This window comes from Muntiacus reevesi, unplaced genomic scaffold (assembly GCF_963930625.1).
Source record: "Muntiacus reevesi unplaced genomic scaffold, mMunRee1.1 SCAFFOLD_55, whole genome shotgun sequence".
Lineage (NCBI taxonomy): Eukaryota > Metazoa > Chordata > Mammalia > Artiodactyla > Cervidae > Muntiacus > Muntiacus reevesi.
In genome coordinates, this window is record NW_027077944.1 from 157,692 (window position 1) to 174,752 (window position 17,061).

The 17,061-nt window shown below is 40.8% G+C and overlaps 1 long non-coding RNA gene across 1 annotated transcript; it reads left to right on the plus strand.

Annotated features, from left to right (window-relative positions):
* The first annotated feature begins 11,588 nt into the window (after positions 1 to 11,588).
* On the plus strand, positions 11,589 to 14,811 carry LOC136155267 (uncharacterized). Its single transcript, XR_010660753.1, has 3 exons — positions 11,589 to 11,923; positions 13,226 to 13,279; positions 14,361 to 14,811. It is a non-coding gene; the product is annotated as an uncharacterized lncRNA (long non-coding RNA).
* Positions 14,812 to 17,061: the final 2,250 nt, after the last annotated feature.

Here is a 17,061-nt window from a genome sequence, read left to right on the forward strand (position 1 = left end):
ATATCAGAATTTAACTCTGAATATATTAGATTTAATGTCAAAGATGAAAACTTTAAAAAACAGTTTACTTATTTACCTATGTTGTGTCTTAGTCGTGGCATGTGAGATCTTCTTCCCTGCGGCATGCGGGATCTTCTGTTACGCCGTGCAGGCCCAGGAGTCGTGGCCCTCGGACTTAGTTGCCTTGCAGTATGTGGGATCTTAGTTCCCAGACCAGAGGTCAAACTCGCATCCCCTGCATTAGAAGGCAGATTCTTAATCACTGAATCACCAGGGAAGTCCCCCAAATGAAAACTGTTAGAAATATTAAAAGTTAAGGGAATGAGCATAGAGTTTTTATAATCATGAAGTGAGTAGGAAACCATAAAAGAACCATAGGCTTCATTTAAAAATGTAAGACTTTAGTGTGCGATAAAATCATAACAAACTTACAAGACAAAAACCAAAATCACATTAATGACGCTACAGCTACTTCCAGATCTTAATGTAGATAAGAGGTGTGTCTGTGAGACTGTGATCCAGTTATGCCAAAATCCCTTTACCTGTCAGACTCTTGGGGTTTGTTCATTTCTTTTGTTATTTGCTCCAGAGACAAAACAGTTGACACTAACAAAACTGAAAATAATCTCTTTGACTTTCTCAGAATCACAGTAATATGATCCATCAAGCTCCTGCCCTAGTGCCCTTGGGGAAGGAAGTTCATTGTACCTCACCTGGTTTCCTGCCCACAGCCACTCTGCCAGAATGATCTTTCACGAGTAAATCACCCTCTTGGTAAAATCCTTTGTTGGCATCCATTGATTCTCAGAAAAAGACAAGCCTTACTACGACCTGTATAACCTGGCTCCTGCCTAAACTTGCCAGCTGTCTGTCACCCTTTGCTCTCAGCACGCCTGCCACACTGGCCCTTCAGGACTTCCCCTTGACGGCTTCCTCTGCTGCAGCCTGCACACCATCTGCCCGTTCCCTCTTGTGCCTTCTCATCCCACTTCACTCAGTTAACAGCAGTTTGTGTGTGTCTGAACTTTAGCGTGATTTCTCTCAAGAGGCTTGAACTGTTCACATCCTATTACAGGCTGTCCTCGCTTGTTCTTCTCACCTTGAAGACCACATTTGCAGTTTTATATTTATTTATGTGGTTATTTCTGTTCTCCCTACTAAATTGTAAGCTCCAGAAAGACAAAGATTCTTTCCAGTTTTATTCATTTTTATATCCCCACAGTCCCTGATAAATAAATAGTAGATAATAGCAATGAATATATGTAGGTTGGAAGGGATAACTAACATCCCTTCTAGAAAGAGGGATTTTTGATCTGTGATTAATCTCCCTTGAATGTTAAATGAAAAGAGAAAGCTAGAAATAAATTATATGGGCTAGATCCCTACTTGCTTAGTATATAAATTTATGTGTAATTCATTTATGAATCGATCTCAGCTTTTCCATTTAATGTTTAGAACCAGATCTCTAGTGAGACAACCAGTAAGTAGTGATGAAGTTCAAACAAGACTGGGAAAGAGATGAAATGGTAGGAGAACCTTTTCCACTGCCAATAATATGTTTTTAAAACTGTTATTATGGAAAATTTCAAATATATACAGAGGCAAACAGAGTAATAGAGTAATCTGCAGGTACCCTATATACTTTGTCCTCTGATTTTATTTTTGGAAAAGATCCCAGACATCATCATTTTTTGCTTAAATATTAAATACTTCACTGTGTATTTACAGAATATAACATTTTTTTAATTGAAATGTAGTTGATTCCTAACATTGTTAGTTTCAGGTATACAGCAAAGTGATTCAGTTATATTGTATTTTTCCAATTCTTTTCCATTTTAGGTTATTACAAGATATTGAATAAAATTCCCTAGGGCTTCCCAGGTGGTGCTAGTGGTAAAGAACTTGCCTGCCAGTGCAGGAGACAAAAGAGCTGCGGGTTTGATCCCTGGGTTGGGTAGATCTCGAGGGCATGGCAACCCACTTCAGTGTTGTTGCTTAGAGAATCCCACGGACAGAGGAGCCTGGCGGGCTATGGTCCATAGGGTCACAAAGAGTTGGATGTGACTGAAGCGACTTAGCATGCACACATGCACATACTATAAAGTAAATCCTTGTTTATTTTATATATATCAAAGTGTATGTATCTGTTAATCCCATACTCCTAATTTATCCCTCCTCCCATTTCCCCTTTGATAACTATAAGTTTGTTTTCTGTGTCTAAGAATACTTTCTTTTAAATTGAAAATACAGTTGATTTACATTATTGTGTTAGTTTTAGCTCTACAGCAAAGTGATTCAGTAACATATACATATTTTTTGGATTATTTATATCTGTTGATCCCATACCTTTAATTTGTCCTTCTCTGTCATCTGTGGTAACCGTAAGTTTGTTTTCTGTGTCTGTGAGTCTATTTCTGTTTTGTATGTAGATATATTTGTATTATTTTTTAGACTGTACATATAAGTGATCTCATATAATGTCTGTCTTTGTCTGACTCCCTCACTTAGTATGGCATTCTCTAGCTCCATCCATGGTGCTGCAAGTGGCAGTATTTCATTCTTTTTTGTGACTTCTTAAACCATTGTATCTTCTTAAAACCATCATCTGTTGATGGGTACTTGGGTTCTTTCCATGTCTTGGTTAATATAAATAGTGTTGCTGTGAACATTTGGGTGCATTTATCTTTTCAGATTAGAGTTTTCATCTTTTTTGGATTTATGCCCAGGAGTGAGATTGCTGGATCATGTGGTAACTCTATTTTTAGTTTTTTAAGAAACCTCCATACCGGTTTTCATTGTGGCTGTACCAATTTATATTCCCACGAACAGTGTAGAAGGATTTCCTTTTCTCCACATGCTCTCCAGACTTTTTGCTTTGATGGTGGCCATTTTTAATTTGAATTTCTCAGTAATCAGTGATGTTGAGCATCTTTTCATGATTTGTTGGCTATCTGTATGCCTTTTGAAGGAATGTCTGTTTAGGTCTTCTGTCCATCCTTTGATTTTTGTTGCTTTTATTTTTTATTTTTATTTTTTTGATACTGAGTTGTATGAGCTGTTTGTACATTTTGGATATTGACTGTCAATCAAATATTTTCTCCCAGTCTGTAGGCTGTGTTTCTGTTTTGTTGATAGTTTTCTTTACTGGAAAAAAATCTTTTAAGTTTGACTAGGTCCCGTTTATTTATTTTTGCTTTTATTTGTTTTCCCTTGGGAGACTGATCTAAGAAAATATTGCTATAATTTGAGACTATGAGACTATTTTGCCTATGTTTTCTTCCAGAAGTTTTATGGTATCATGTCTTATACTTATGTCTTTAAAACAATTTGAGGGATTTTGGGGGCTTGTTTGTTTATGGTGTGAGGGTGTGTGCTGACTTCACTGATTTACATGTAGCTGTCCAGCTTTCCTAGTGTCACTGGCTGAAAAGACCGTCTCTTCTCCGTTGTGTGTTCTTATCTCCTTTGTCAAGGATTAACTGACTGTAGGTATGTGGGTTTACTTCTGGGTTCTCTATCCTGTTCTTTTGGTCTGTGTGTCTATCTGTCATGTTTCTGTACAAATGCCATGCTGTTTTGATTACTGTAGCTTGGTAGTATTGTCCGAAGTCCCAAAGCACTCTGCAGATTTAATGCAATTCCTGTCAAGATGCCTATGACATTTTTCACAGAACTAGAACAAATAATACTAAAATTTCTATGGAACTACAAAAGGCCCAGAATTGCTAAAGCAGTCCTGCAGCCAGAGGACACCTAGAATACATAACTATTATGCCATTATTACACTCCCAAAGAAACTAACAGTAGTTCCTCGGTAGCATCAGATTTCAAATTTGCAGTTGCTTCGTAAATGTCATAATTTTTAAATTTATTTGACACAAGGGCCAGATAAAGTTCATGCACAGAGATTGGTTAGTGTGTCTTTGAAGTTTCTTTTAATCTATAGATTTCTTCTTTGTCTCTTAGATTTTTGCTGTATATTTGTTGACTAACCAAAGTTATTTGTCTTCTCAAGTTTTCCATAGTCTGAATTTTGCTAGGAACATCTGCATGGTGAAGTTTGACCTATCTCTCTGTCTTCTGTATTCCCTGTAAATTGGTATTGGGTCTAGCAATGTGATCAGATTTGGTCTCAGGCCCTCATTCTATGCCTGAGACTTTCATAGGTAGCATAGTGGTCTTCCACCAGAAAGCACATAACATCTTTTTGTGATATTCACAGCATTTATACTTAATGTCTACCTTTATTAATTCACTAAGGGTTGTAGAATTAGCTGTAGTACTTTAATAAAGAGAAACTTCTCATCTACTGTTGGGCCACTTCCGTGTACCATCTGTATGAAAAAAGGCAAGGTGAGGAGGGTGCTTGCTTCTTTTGCTTCTTCTCCCTCTTACACAGTTTCACAGAGAGTTGGAGACTGTTGCTACCTTTATGGTGAACTTCTTAGAGTCACTTTGTTTTGTTTTGTTTTCTCAGAAAAATACTGTTTTTTGAGTCCCTTCCTAAAGTGAGCAAGTAGATAATAGAAGAGGGATTTGTACCCAGCAAGTGTAGTTGAAATTGACTGTGTCCCAGCTGTACTGATTGAACTGCCAGGCATAGTCCTTCTTGGGCCCCTCGGCACACATTTGAGTGCCTCTGATGGCAGTGGATATTGAAAGGTGGATAAAGGAGGACCAGAAGATAGAGAAGTGCTTGATTCTAATGTGTGTTGAAAAGGAGATGCAGGTCAGAAGCAACAGTTAGAACCAGACATGAAACAACAGACTGGTTAAAAATCTAGAAAGGAGTACATCAAGGCTGTATATTGTCACCCTGCTTATTTAACTTATATGCAGAGTACATCATGAGAAATGCCAGGCTAGGAGACTCACAAGCTGGAATCAGGATTGTTGGAAGGAATATCAGCAACCTCAGATATGCAGATGATACCACTCTAATGGCTGAAAGTGAAGAGGAACTAAAGAACCGCTTGATGAGGGTGAAAGAGGAGAGTGAAAAGGCTGGCTTAAAATTCAACATTCAAAGAATGAAGATCATGGCATCCTGTCTTATCATTTCATGGCAAGTCGATGGGAAAAGTGGGAACAGTGGCAGATGTTATTTTCTTGGGTTCCAAAATCACTGCGAATGGTGACTGCAGCCATGAAATTAAAAGACACTTGCTCCTTGGGTGAAAAGCTATGACCAACCTAGACAGCATATTAAAAAGCAGAGGTGTCACTTTGCTGACAAAGGTTCATATAGTCAAAGCTATGGTTTTTCTAGTAGTCATATACGGATGAGAGATTTGGACTGTAAAGAAGGCTGAGCAGTGAAGAATTGATGCTTTTGAACTGTGGTGTTGGAGAGGACTCTTGAGAGTCCCATGGACTACAGGGAGATCAAACCAGTCAATAGTAAATGAAATCAACCCTGAATATTCATTGGAAGAACTGATCCGGAAGCTCCAATACTTTGGCCACCTGATGCAAAGAGGCAAGTCATTGAAAAAGACCCTGATGCTGGGAAAGATTGAGCGCAAGAGGAGAAGGGGGCAAAGGAGGATGAGATTGTTGGATGGCATCACCAACTCAAAGGACATGAGTTTGAGTAAACTCCAGGAGATAGTGAAGGACAGCTTGGCATGCTGCAGTCCATGGGGTCACAGAGAGTCAGACTTGGCTTAGCGACCGAACAACGATAACCATTTCTTACAGGTTACTGCTTCTCTGGTCCCTCTGAAGGATGTTGGTGCAGACTTAATCATAATAAAAAGGCCCAGGAAAGATTCTCAAGACTCAAGTTCTGGCTTATAGGTAGTATGGGTATGGGAATGTTCTCTTGGAATCTCCTTATAATAAATCCATCTAGGTTTCTAGCTAGAGAGTTTGGGAGAGCAGAGTGGAGAGTGTCCCAAAATCAAGAATCTATATAGAAAGATACTAAGTCTGAAGCTTAAAGGTGATTGATGTCTACACTGAAATGAATGTCAGAACATGTTTCATCGTAGACATGGGTTTTTCCTTGCTTTGTAATGTAACCTCTTGTTTCTCTTCTGTTTCAAACAATATGTTAGTTATCTATTGCTGCCTGACAAATTTAGCAGCTTAAATCAGCAACCATTTATTGTCTTTGTAGGTCAGGAATCCTGGTGCAGCTTAGCTGAGTGCCTCTGGTTCAGGGTCTCTCATAGGCTGCAGTCACCATGTTGGCTGGGGCCACAGTCATTTCAAGATTTGATGAGGGGAGGATCTGCTTCTAAACTCACCATATGACTGTTAGCAGGCCTGAGATGTCCAGGCTGTCGGCCAGTGGTATCATTTCTTGCCACCAAGGCCTCTGCAAAGAGCAGTTCATAGTGTAGTATCTGGCAATCCCTCAGAGAAGAACAAGAGAGGGTGTCCAGGATGGAAGCCACAGTTTTTGTAAACTTATCTTGAGAGTGACTTCTCATCATATCTATAGCAGTCTGTTCGCTAAAAGCCTTACACAAAATCTGGCCTACACTTAACCACAGGAGTAGTTCACAAGGTGGTGAATTCTAGAAGACAAGGCTCCTTACGGGTTGTGTTACATCCTCACTACCAGAAACAGTCAAAGTATTTAGATATCCTTAAAGACAGTATGCTTGCTTCAGCATAAGGAGTCATTCATTTCCTCCTGTAGATCAAAAGCAGCCCTTTGCCAAAATTTCCTTAAAAGTCTCCCACCTGCTCTCTTTATCTTGAGTCTTGGTCCCTCAACTCCATCCTCCTTATTGCAATCAGAAGAAGCTCTTAATCTCCAAGTGAGTCAGTTTCTCTGTGTCTCTCTCTCTCTCTCTCTCTCTCTCTCTCTCTCTCTCTCTCTCTCTCTCTCTCTCTCTCTCTCTCTCACAGGCACACACACACGTACACATTCTTTGTGACCTGTGCTTAGGGCCTCTGCCTCATCTGAGCTGCTGTGTGGCTGACCCTCCTCTTTTTTAAGGAGACACCTCTCTGTCGTTCACAGTCAGACAGCCCTTTACTCTACAATCCCGAGCTGAGTGCCCGCCACTCCTGTCTGCACACCTGCGCTCGTCACGGCACTGTGTGTTTACATGTTGAGCAACCTGTCCAGGTTCCATATGCAGCGAGGGTGGGGGTGTCTTACTCACTTACATTCCTACAGACTAGCATTGCACCAAGAAAGGACAGAAATGGTATGGACATAACAAGCAGAAGATGCTAAGAAGAGGTGGCAAGAATACACAGAAGAAGTGCACAAAAAAGACCTTCATGACCCAGATGACCACGATGGTGTGGTCACTCACCTAGAGCCAGACATCCTGGAGTGTGAAGTCTAGTGGGCCTTGGGAAGCATTTCATCACTCAATGGGGCTTTCTTCCAGCCAGTGTATATTTAGCTGAATATGGTTTTATGCCTTTTGATTTGGGAAAGAATATTACTCTTAGAATGTCTTCAGTGTTTGGTTTCTTCTACATTGTACTTTGTCTTTTACAACAGTTTTTTTTTTTTCCTCCTTCAGTCTTTCTAAAATTCTACTCAAGTTTATAGATAAAAATACTCATTTTGAGCAGTTATAAATGTTCACACTTTAATGGTATATTTAGCTATTTACCCTAAAGACAGTTCATTTGGAGTATCTTAGCATGAAGCTAGCTATATTTATCTATAATCTAAATTATACTGTCTATAATTTGCTTAATTTCTAGGGGTCAAGTACACGAATAGATCATGAAACAGCCAGTGTTTTGAGCTCTAGTAGCACACATTAAGCTCCTTGAAGGCTGACCAGTCATCTGGGAACCAAGGTAACGGATTATAGAGTCTTGTCGCTAGAACTCTGAGTGGTCTACTAAAACATTCTTCATGCTTCTTTTAATTTTGGCTTAAGTATTCTTTTGTTTCCATCATCGCAGTCTCTTAAAGAAATGACAGCCAGGTCTCTGCAAGCATCCTGAGGTGCAGCCCACAGCTGGCTCGCCCCCCTGAGCTCTCCCCTCCCCGTGACTTTCTGCCTGGCTGCCCTGGCTGCAGTGGTGCAGCCCTCCACTTCCCACCCTGCTGCACAGTGACCCTCAGGGTCCTCGCCAGCCTGCAGAGCTCTTCTTGGGCTTTCCTTCTTTACAGAGCGTTTTCTGACCCAGGGCCCTCGCGCCTGCCCATGCAGTCTGTGTCTGCCTCCTTTGAAGCACTACATTTGGAGCACGGGGACTATTTTTTAAACAGTATATTTTCCATTACATCTAAATACTTCCTTGTTTTCATAGCATATTCTACATACTCTTTCTTTACTTTAGTAATATAATGGCTCTGAGGAAAAGCATTACATAACTAATGTCGATATTAGAAATGAGTTTTAGAGTAGCAGTGATATTATTAATATAAAACTTAATCCTTTTAGTAACTCACAATAGTTACTACTTGGGATCACTAATATGCCAGTAACTGCTAAGACTTGTACGTAAACTATCTCTGATCTTTTCCAAAACCCTTTGAATGTATTATTCTTGCCCCTCTTTTAAGTGAGAATACTAAAGCCAAAAAGATGGTAATTAAATTAGAATTCCACCCCAGTCTGTCCAACATGAGTAGTTTTTACTGTAAAGAAAACCTTTAATATATAAGAGTACTATTGCTTGAAAACTGGCAGCTTGAATACCATTTCCTTTTGGAGTGATTTTTGCATGATAATATTAAGACCTTACTACATTTTTGAATGCCAGCTACTGTCCTGTATACATGTGTGACTTTAGTTAATCTTCACAAAGAAAACCCTATTAGGTAAATTACTCCATTTGGCAGCTGAGACAGCTGGACCTCAGAAAACTCTGGTAACTTGCTTGTGTCACACAGCTCACTTGCAAATAGTAGGACATTACCAGAAGAGTCTCAAGGTGGCTAAAGTTGCCCCTGGTTTGGAACCACTAATTTATAGATATGATGCATTTCTATAATAGCCTCAACTTTCACACAGTAGCTCTTGCTTTTAAAAAATGCGGTTGATCACAGGACAGGATGACTGGGTGCTATTTCCTGTTTCTGATCTGCTTCTGAGTAAATTCTTGGAATTTACAGGAAGGGAGTAATGATGCTTACCAGCTGCTTAAAAAAAAATTAAATAAGAATATTGACTTTGTATCTCTATATGATCAGGGATCATCCCTATATGATCCCTTTATGACAAAATACTTTTACATGTATAAGGGAGATATCATAATTTTAACAATATTATAATCTGGTGACGGTTAGCAATTGCTTAGAACCAGTACTTAGTAAATAGTAATTGCTAAAAAACATTTTCTCTTTACTGATTATGGTTGTAGATTTTAAAAAGTAAAATTTTTAATTGTGTAAAGAATTTTAGATAAACCACATTTCTTGCTCTGTATGTGTTGGTAGGTGTGTGTGTGTGTGGTGGGTGGGGGAGATGTGAGAAAGAGAAAAATCAGTTGACTGTCTTTCATTATGATAACAGATTTTCACCCACTGATCCAGATAATAGCAGTTTAGGTATGCAAGAACCTACTGTCTCCTTATAACTATATACTACCACTACTAATATTTACTCATAAAGAAGATGGTGATAATGATTATAGCAATATGGATTTTGAAATAACGCTCATTACTTCATCCTGGAAAGAGATTTTTGTTTTTGTTTCTGTTTTTGTTTGAGTTACAGCTAATATCCCATTCATCACTTCATTGGTGTTGGCTTTTGGCTATTAAAGTCATAATTTTGTTTCTAAACTCATTTGGCCCACAGGTGGAAATGGTGTATTCATTGTTGTCAATGCTTGGTACTCATGATAAGGATGATATGTCGTGAACTTTGCTAGCTATGTCTAGCTCCCAAGACAGCTGTATATCCATGCGACAGTCTGGATGTCTTCCTCTCCTCATCCAGCTTTTACATGGCAATGACAAAGACTCTGTGTTGTTGAGCAATTCCTGGGGCGGTAAAGAGGCTCTGGCCAGGGCCAGTGCAGCACTCCACAACATCATTCACTCACAGCCTGATGACAAGAGGGGCAGGCGTGAAATCCGAGTCCTTCATCTTTTGGAACAGATACGAGCTTACTGTGAAACCTGTTGGGAGTGGCAAGAAGCCCATGAACAAGGCATGGACCAGGACAAAAATCCAAGTATGTTCCATATGGTGCATGTGACAAAGCAAATGTAAAAGTTTTTGAAATGAAAAGTTTTTTAATTAGGACGGTGTCTTTATGAATCAGAGTGGGAAATTCATATTAGCCACCTGCACCGCTCACATAGTTTAAAGCTTAATTTCTCTATTTCCCTAGGAAAAAAAGTTAGCAAAGGGAAATGTTGTGTGCACTACAGTACAACCAGAAAATAACAGAAAATCAAAGTAGACTTAAACAGTCATAGCATAGTTGATCTAGAAAGAACTTGAGCGATTATGTTCTCCTTCTCTTGAGATTAAGCTCAGGAAAGTGACTTTACGTAAGTTCCTTCAGCTGTGAGTGACCAAGCCATTCTCTTATATTTGCATATCGCTTTACTCAGTGGATGCAGAGCTGTGTTATATCTGTTATTTGATCCTTAGAACAGCCTTGTGAAGTAGGAAGAGAAGATATTATCATCTTCATTTTACAGATGAAGAGACTGAGGTTCAGAGAGGCCAAAAGACTTGCCTGTGGCTTCACAGGTAGTGGGTGGGGGATCCAGGGCCAGAGGCCAGACCCCCTGACCCTCAGCCCAGTGTCCTTCCCACTTCACTGCCTGTCTTCAGGCCTTGGGGCCCCAGCTGCTGGGGTGATCAGCCACCCAGCTCTTTTCTCAGGGAGAAACCCTCTCCCCCAGGAGCAGGGATCATGGGAGTTGGGACCCTTGAGGAGATAAGTTACTTCATTCCTATAGGAAGAACCAAAAGCAGTAAGTATATAAGGGAAGACCTCCTTTCACCTGGTAAGAACCCACACATAGACATACACACAGCAAAGGACTATCGAGTCAGTATCTTGATTGGGGGAGCAGGAGAAAGACTGATGATGAGAACTTGATCTATAAAGATTTAGTAGATTTCTCTTAGGGTTAGGTATAAAGGTGAATTTATTTAAAATTAAAAAATTTTCAACAGTAAGAATATAGCAGAAATGTCCTTTCTGTTTGTCCTAGGGCTAGGGAGAATTAATAAGTTGCTTTACTGGGAGAACATTATCTTTCTGGATTGTTTTCTTTGGCTGTCCACAATTATGTAATGACTTGTATTGTGTGCTCTTAATACCTGTTCTCAGACAAGTTAAATAGAATAAATACTATTACTTCTGAAAAATAGACTTGGTGTTTCAATTTTTATTTCAAGTAACAGTTTTGAAACTTTATGTATAGCACTAAATGTGTAAGTACATTTTCTTAGACACTTTTCCTTTAAATTTTTATTTACTATCTGGTGTCTATATAATAAACTTTCTCTACTAGAGTTGCACTAGGTTTCTCTATACATTTCTATACAGCCATGTGCCTTTCAGCTTTGAAAATATAAATTATAAATAAATAGTTTTATACCAAAATGTTTTTATTATTTCAAATAACCAGTATAATTTTTAAGTTATTAGTTGAATTATAGCATAAACCTACATGGGAGTTAGTCCAGCAGACTTGGTGAAAGGCTGGTGAGGGGTAAACATTTTTACAGAACCAAGGAAAGCCCTTTACCTGTATTTTCCTTTCCATGTGTATAGTAGTTATTCATCTCTTCAGCAAATACTTGTTGATTCACTAAGCTACCATGCATGAGAAGTATATCTGCAAACTCAGTATTTTTTAGGTATAATAAACATCACTACTTTGAGAAAACAAAGCATTATGGTTTATGTCAACTTTATTTTTCAGTGCCAGCTCCTGTTGAACATCAGATCTGTCCTGCTGTGTGTGTTCTAATGAAACTTTCATTTGATGAAGAGCATAGACATGCAATGAATGAACTCGGTAAGATAAAAATGTTTCTTAATGCCATAGAAGAATCCTGAAGATTTTTTGTCATTGTTGAATTAGGATATAAGGTCACTAACTTCTATTACCATCTGTTTCTTCCTTGTAGCAAGTGACTGGTTTCAAGAGAAGACAATGTCCTAAGTGACAGAAACTGCTACCCTTTTATAGCCTAACTTGGGTTTTTAAAATCTTAGCCAGAGATGGGCGAAAATAAATAAATAAATGGGCCACTCCTGCCAATATTGTCAAGGTAGACTCTGGGTGACAGTTGGTGGGAGCGTAATTTGAATCGTTTTGAGATGTGATGATGTGGAGCTTTGTAATTATTTTTGAACTCAGTCACTTCTGATGGACACAGGAAGGAATTATTATTAAGATTCTCATTTATCTTCATGGTCATCCGTACTTTACTGGATTTTCATGATAAGCAGTGTGTTTGGTATCTCTGAAACTCGTCAATAATGGAAAAAGCATTATTCTCTAATTTATGTTAGAAAGCATTCCATTAATTTTGGAAGGATTACTCTCAGTATGTATTCTCACATACTCTGAACCTTACAGAACCTGCCTCTGTGGCCCCCATTTTTCATGTGATGGTTTCTCTTTGGTTTCTAGGTTCATTTTGCACATGTGGTATTTGTAAGTTGCATCATGCTGAGCCATCTCATGTGAACCTGGATAGCTGTAGTCGTGCCACAAGCAAGAAGCACGCACTGAGTCTCCATCTTGGTGTAGCTGTGCCCTTGCTTTCTGTGCTGTTTATGTTACCTTTCATTCCAGGCCCCGCTTTGCATCTCTGCCACCCTTACCATTTTCATTCATCATTTATCTTAAAAGTGACAAAGTTGTGAGTTTCTTAAGACGCAGAGAACCTGAACGGCTGAGAATGAGTGCTGTCCCCTTGAGACCGTCATTTTGGGAGGCTGTGTGTACTTGGTCTCCGCCGGCCCCCAGCTGCACGTTTCTCCCCACAGGCCCTAGCCCACTTGATTCTCTTCCCTTGCTCCCCAGGTTCCTGTGAAATTGAGTATGCACTTGTGAGTTCTCCCCTCCTCAATACAATCCAGCATTGGTGAAATTTCAAGTTTGGGTGGTTTTTTTGGGTTTTTTTAACACTCATAATAATGAGAAAAATAATGAACAAACAGGAAAACTAATCCAGTTTTAAGCTCCCACAAATGTTTTCTCTAAATGTCCCTGTGTTCCAATGAACTGTAGACTAGGACTGACCCACATTAATCATCTGAATTTCCAAGTGAAATCTAGACTCAGTATTTGTTCCTCTTCCTTCTTCAGGTAGGAAGGCTACCCGGGGCATTTCATCCCAGGAGCTATGGCAGGGGCTTTCAGGTGAGGAGCAGGATGGGGCCTATGGGGGTGTTACTGTGGGGATGTAGCCACAGGGGATTACCTTCTCACTCCTAGCCTCTGACTTTGCGTTGGAGCCAAAGAAGAAACTAGGTGTGTAGACTGTGGATAGATGCAGTCAGGTAGCACAAGGGATCTGACAGTGAGGGATAGGAGGAAAGAAGTCCCAAGTAGATGAAGAAAAATTCCTAAGCCCAGTCAGCTAGGACTGTCTTTTGTAGATGCAAGAAAATTCTACAACCATTAGGGTCATTTAAGTTTGCAACTATTAGTGTTGCAAGTTTTAGACTATAATACCAGGAATGTACACATTTATTAATTTCCAACTCTGTCCTAGAAACTGTGCTAGGCACTAGATAACAAAATGAAATCCAGTAAGTGGCCCAGGTGATTCTTATGGGACTAAAAATGCCAAAGCTTCTTTCTTTCTGGCCTCTTAAAAAATACAAAGTCTTTTACACTAAATTTCATTCTGCTCAACAAAATAAATTATATGCTCTTATTCAAGTTATTTGCTTATATCCTTACCCGATTAATAGAGTCTCTGGTGCTAAATATTCAGTTTTTGTTTTACTAGATACAGAAACCTCCACCATAAACTCCTAGTTCTATTAAAACAGACACTGGCCCTGCCTATATTTCTAGATACTTTAAACAATTTTTACAATCTTTTTCTATTAAACATATTATAAGTGCTCCTTATAATCCACAGACACGAGACATAGTCGAACGAGCACCTCACACACTAAAGTTACAAATAAAAAGAACTTAAAGAAAGGGGAATACACAGGAACACTGCTGTCTTCCTTATCCAGAGCAGACTTTACTAGATTCCAACATAAGATATTTTCTCAACCCATCACTATTGTTAATACAGCTTTATTCGTTTTAAATTTTTTAAACCTGCCACAGGGAAATATTTTAACCAGGGCAGAAAGGCATTTTGAGGAACTGAAGGACACGTCTCTTCCCCTGCCCATTTGGTACCAAGACGGGTTAATGAAACAATGGAAATCTGGGAAACTAATCTTACAGGGAAAAGGATATGCTTGTATTTCCCCAGGTGGATCCAACAAACTTTTTCCTCGGAAAATTCGACCCAAGGGGGCCCCCGACATTCAAAATGGAAACAACAAAAGCCCCAAGAGGAAGACGTTCCAATACAGGCCATGGCTGCGCTAAAGATCTCCAGAAAGCACCACCCTCAGTGACATCTGTAAGGCATAGTTCCGGCCAGGCAGAAAAGGAGAGCCGACCTCAACAGAAGTAGGTTGCCTTTGTTCAGGCAAGGAGGGGCGACAGTCGGCCTAACGACAAGGCTGAGCACCGAGAGGGATCAGGGAGGCTTCATACTTATAGGGAGGTTTGTGGAAGCAATAAGGGAAACGTCAATCAGGCGGGATATTTTAAGTATTCTTTTGTTGAGATGACACTCTATAGTTGGGCAGAGGGTGATAAGTCTTCTGGGCGGGTGTAGGGGGTGGTAGGTTTCCGGACAGGGGGTGATAAGTCCCAGATAGATGCAACTGGCCTGGAGCATCAGGATGGAACTGAAATTATGCTTTGTTTTCTCCAAAGTTAGATGATTCAGCAAGGGGCCTTTGAGACTGTTACTCTCTTTTCTAGGCCCAAAAGACTCCTTCATTCCAGACCCTGAAATCATTAAAAAAAAAGGGGGGGGGGGGGAGAAGGGCGCCTTATCTCTCTGGCTACTTCCTGCTGGATGGTGCGACGGTTTTGGGTCTGGAATGGAGGATCATCCTAGGGCCCACAGTCTCCTTTTTTCTGAGCTTGAGGTGAGGTTTTCGAGAAGAAGAAAACAGTCTTGACCTGATCTCAAGAGATGGCCCGAATCCATTCTTGGAGAAACCTTTGAAAGAGATTAAAGAGACAGGGTCCAGATAAGAGGAATAGAATGATAAATACTAATGGCCCCAGAAAAGGAGCAGCCAAGGGAGGATCTGTGGGAACAGGTTTTGGGGAATGTAAAGGTTTTGTAACTCTTTCTGCGGCATTCAGTTCTGTCTCTAAGTTCTCTGACTCGACCCTGGACTATCCCCATTTCATTAGCAAAATAGCAGCAGTCCTCTCCTAGGAAAAGGCAGGTCCCTCCCTTTTCTGCAGTGAGAAGGTCCAGGGCTCGCCTATTTTGTAGGGCCACAGAAGCTAATGAGTTAATTTGTTTTGGGATTGAAACGAAGGACTCTACTACCTGCTCCATGTCTTCACTAAATTCTTGGGACAGCTTGTAATAGAAATGGGCAGAGGTCGAGATGCCTCCCATCCCGGTGCCTTAGGGCTGCTGCTATCTATGCCAGTCCCAACCAGGAGGGGGGGGTGGCGATGACAGCTCATCTTTTTCTGTGGGAAAGTTCCCCTTGGGGGGTAAACTCTTTGTTCTAGCTCTCCCTCTTCGAGGAATGTTAGGCCTGGGGTCAGGAAGACCAAGATGCAGGGTCCAGGGGGTTCTAAGGGGAGGCATGAATATGCATAGGTCCCACAGAGAATGAAGATTCCTGGATTGGTGCAATTATTTGTGCTGTTCCAGAGAACCCAAGTGGAACAGAAGGAGGGAGTGGAGTTTGTAAGACCAGTGCAGTTGGGACTAGAGTAGTCAATACAGGTTAGGTTTGAAGAGGCTGAGAGTAAGGACATTGTCAGAGGCTGGCCCAATGAGTTGTGTGGTTTTCTGTTGGGAAGGGGAAGTACAGTTGCCCTGTGACAGCCAGGTTGAGGGTAAGGGAATGGCTCTGTGTGGTGAGGGAGAGAGTGACATGCATATCCAACACTGGGATGTGTGTGGTGTGTACTGGAAGAATTGAAAGGAAGAGTTGAGAAGGCGGGGAAGGTGTTGGTTGCCAGAGGTAGGTTTTAGGAGAGGCCGTAATTGGGAAAGGAGGTCTAGGTGTTTGTAAGGCTCAGGGGTCAACTGTAACCGGGAAATTATGTTCTTTGTAACTTGTTCTTGTTTCTTTTCCCGATTTTGATCTAGTACCCCACCCCCGTCTGAGTACCCCCAGTGGGTAATGGGATAGAAACATATGTTTCTTCCATTTGGCTTATGGCAGGTACTCATGAAACTCCCTCTCTTTTGTACTTTGACAGTGAGTAGGGATTTGGACTTCCCGCCCCTGAGGTTCATGTCATGGTGCATGGTTTTGGAGCTGTATTGTAACATGAGGAATGTACGTAGGAATAAATGTCTGAGCTGGGGCAGGGAGTAGCCAGGAGGCTGGGGAGTGCAGCAAGGATAAGGAGCAGGGGAGTCATGGGGCTGTTAGTTAGACAGTACAGAGGAAATAGCACCCTAGGAGTAGAACCCAGCTAGCAATGTAGGCGATACCCACGGAAAGATGAAGAACAGGTGGCCAGTCCTGAGGGGAGACAGTTACTAGGCCTACAGCAAGGATTAAGATTAGGAGTGCAGCTATAGTTAGAGAGACAGGGAGAGGTCAGTCAGGGTGAGGGGCAGAAGGCCCCAAGTTGGTGGTGATTTGAATCTGAGGAGGAACAGTGCTCATTAGGATGTAGAATGATGTAGAGAATGAGAGTAAAGAAATCAATTTCGTCTGGAGTCAGGTTGTAGAAGGTTCCCTGGAGCCACAGTTGAGACACCAGTGCAGTCAGGTCTTTGAAGGAAGTTCCTGTTGGGGCGCTGATCCAGAGGTCTTGTAGTAGTTGGGTCAGGAGCAGTTGTAGGTTGAAGAGAGTCCAGGTCATTCAGTGTCCTCTCCGATAGTTGGCAGGGGTTGTCGCTGGGTGAA